Source organism: Heterodontus francisci, chromosome 28 (genome assembly GCF_036365525.1).
Source record: "Heterodontus francisci isolate sHetFra1 chromosome 28, sHetFra1.hap1, whole genome shotgun sequence".
Lineage (NCBI taxonomy): Eukaryota > Metazoa > Chordata > Chondrichthyes > Heterodontiformes > Heterodontidae > Heterodontus > Heterodontus francisci.
Genome location: NC_090398.1, coordinates 62,932,265 through 62,935,139, shown reverse-complemented (window position 1 = coordinate 62,935,139; position 2,875 = coordinate 62,932,265). Strand labels below are relative to the sequence as shown.

The 2,875-nt window shown below is 41.6% G+C and overlaps 1 non-coding gene across 1 annotated transcript; it reads right to left on the bottom strand.

Annotated features, from left to right (window-relative positions):
• Nucleotides 1–543: 543 nt before the first annotated feature.
• Nucleotides 544–616, bottom strand: trnaf-gaa (transfer RNA phenylalanine (anticodon GAA)). Its single transcript has one exon. It is a non-coding gene; the product is annotated as a tRNA-Phe (tRNA).
• Nucleotides 617–2,875: the final 2,259 nt, after the last annotated feature.

Sequence of the window (2,875 nt, the reverse complement as noted above, 5' to 3'; positions counted from 1 at the left end):
AAGTACTCATTAAGTAGATTAACATTGCCCTGCACCTCTAAGCTTATATTATCCTTTTTGTCCCTAATAGGCCCGACTCAACCTCTTACTACCCACTTATCATTTACATGCTGCTCGAAGATTTTTGGGTTTCCTTTCATGTTGACTGCCAGTCTATTCTCATAGAAATAGAGAATAAGCAAATATCGAAGATGTAAGTATTTCCCATCCTTGATGAGGTGGAATTTTTTATGTTGTGGGTGGTAATGACTTGGGAGTGTGGTGGAAGCAGAGACAATCAATGATTTGAAAAGGAAATTGGATGGATACTCGAAGGAAAGAAACTTGCAGGAGGAAAGGGATCGAGCTGGTGAGTGGAACTGACTAGATTGCTCCAGGGAGAGCCAGCATGGACGTGATAGGCCAAATGACCACCTTCTGTGCTGTAAATGACTCTGTGTTGTTTCTCAAATTCAATCCACTGGTGCTTGGTAAATAATTTCAAAGTAAATTGTGCAACCGGAAAATCAGAACCAAGGCAAGGGACGCATAAGGAAGCGAAATTGCTGAAACCCGGGATTGAACCAGGGACCTTTAAATCTTCAGTTTAACGCTCTCCCAACTGAGCTATTTCAGCCCTACGTTAGCAGCGGCTTGGTGTCCGTGTTTTGGAAGAAAATACATACATTCAAGTTTTCCAAAAAATTAAAGAACACAACATGTGAGTAATATTCCCCATTGCTTTCTCAGTACTGATGGATTGTGAAGCGGGAGACAGCCAGAAGTGGCACTGAGCCGCACAGACCCCGAGCTGAGAATGAAATGAGATCAAATTCAATCTTTCATAGTGAGATGCTGCAGAGAGGTAAGAGTTCTGAATCAAAGCGAGACTTGCTCATTTCAAACACTCCCTGTACTCTCTGCTCATGAAGCCTTAAAAAGGGGAAAAACAGAATGGCACTCAAACTCACAACCCTGCCATTAAAAGTCTCATATTCGACTGACAGAACTGTCACTTCTACTCGGTCTCTTATTGGATGGATGCAACTCCAACGCAGGGGTGGCATTCAAATCCTCCCATGGGTCCACATGTCAGACTGAGTTCCATGTTGTAGACTCAAGCAAAGGAAATCTGCTCACTTCCAAAACTATCAGCGAATTGAAGCTGATTACGATCAACATCATCAGAGGTCAGAACTACCTGGTGAAAGAAGACACCCTGAAGAAGGATCCACAATTATTCAAAGGCATCGACAAAGTGAAAAACAAGAAAATCGATGAGTCAAGGCAAGCCAAACAACAGAAACACTGAAGAATTCCATTCCATTCCAGTCCAGAACCCAGTCCTGTTGTTTTTGGAGTCAGGTCACAATTACAGCAACAACTTTATATTCCCACTTGGCGATCTGTCCATTTAGTTAATTACAATTTTGTCGACAAGCTCTTTGAATCCAGTTGTCTGGTCCTCAAGCCAGCTCCGTGTGGAAGTCAATTCCACTTTCTGCAAGGCTGAAACCAATAGATAACCTTAATCTAAAAATGCCAGCAGACCAGGACTCGTCCAGGACTTGAACCCAGGATCTCTCGCATGTTAATTAACTATACTCCCTAAGCGAAAATCATACCCCTAGACCAACGAGCCACTGACAGGTGAAGCTTTATTAGCTGCTGTGGAATTTGACTGGAACCCCCCCCAGCCACTCATCCATTTTTTTTCAGATCAAAACAACATCCTGCAAATGCTGAAATAAAAACAGAAAGTGCTGGAAATGTTCAGCAGCTCTGGCAGCATCGGTGCTTTGAGAAACACAGTTAACGTTTCAGGGCACTCACCTTTTGTTTCAGCCATCCTTTCAGACTGCTTCTGTCCATCCAATCTCACTTTCTATTCTAACCACATTCTCACCATTCACTACGTTACTACATTTTTCATGAATTCCTCATTTCTTTTATTAATGACAATTTTGTATTTCTGGCCTTTGCTTCAGACACCACCACAAGTGGAATCATGTCTCTATCTACCCAATCAAACCACTTCGCTGTTTCCTCACATTGCAATGTTTCTTGAACTCTGACAGACTGTGGAGTTCCTGCTGCTTGATTGTGTTTCTTGCTTCCCGCCAGTAGATGTCACCTCACTCCAATACAGTGAAGTTTACAAATCTGAGAGAGACACAACAGGAAATAATTGTTCACATTATAGTGAATGTGTGGGATTTAGAAATACTAGGAGTGGAGACGAGTTATTATTGCACTCTGCTATTACATCTTTTATAATGGACGCCAGCATTTTCCCCACGACTGATGTCAGGCTAACCGGTATATAATTGGCTGTTTTCTTTCTGCCTCTTTTTTTAAATAGCGGAGTTACATTAACTACCGTCCAATCCATTGGAACTGTTCCAGAGTCTATAGAATTTTGAAAATAGACCAGAAATGCATCTGCTATTTCAAGGGCCACTTCCTTAAGTACTCTGGGATGTAGATTCTCAGGCCCTGGGGATTTATCTGCTTTCAATCCCATCAATTTCCCAAACATTCACGACTAATACTGATTTCATACAGTTCCTCCTTCTCACTAGACCCTATGTTCCCCAACATTTCTGGGAGATAATTTGTATCCTCCTTTGTGAAGACAGTTCCAAAGTATGTATTTAATTGGTCTGTCATTTCTTGGTTCCCCATTATAAATTCCCCCGTTTCTGACTGGAAGGGACCCACATTTTTCTTCACTACTCTTTTTCTCTTCACATATCGACAGAAGCTTTTTCAGTCAATTTTGATGTTCTCTGCAAGCTTATTTCCACTTGTTAATCAATCCCTTTGTCCTCCTCTGCTAAATTCCAAACTGCTCACAATCTTCAGGTTTGCTGCTTGTTCTGGCCATTTTATATTT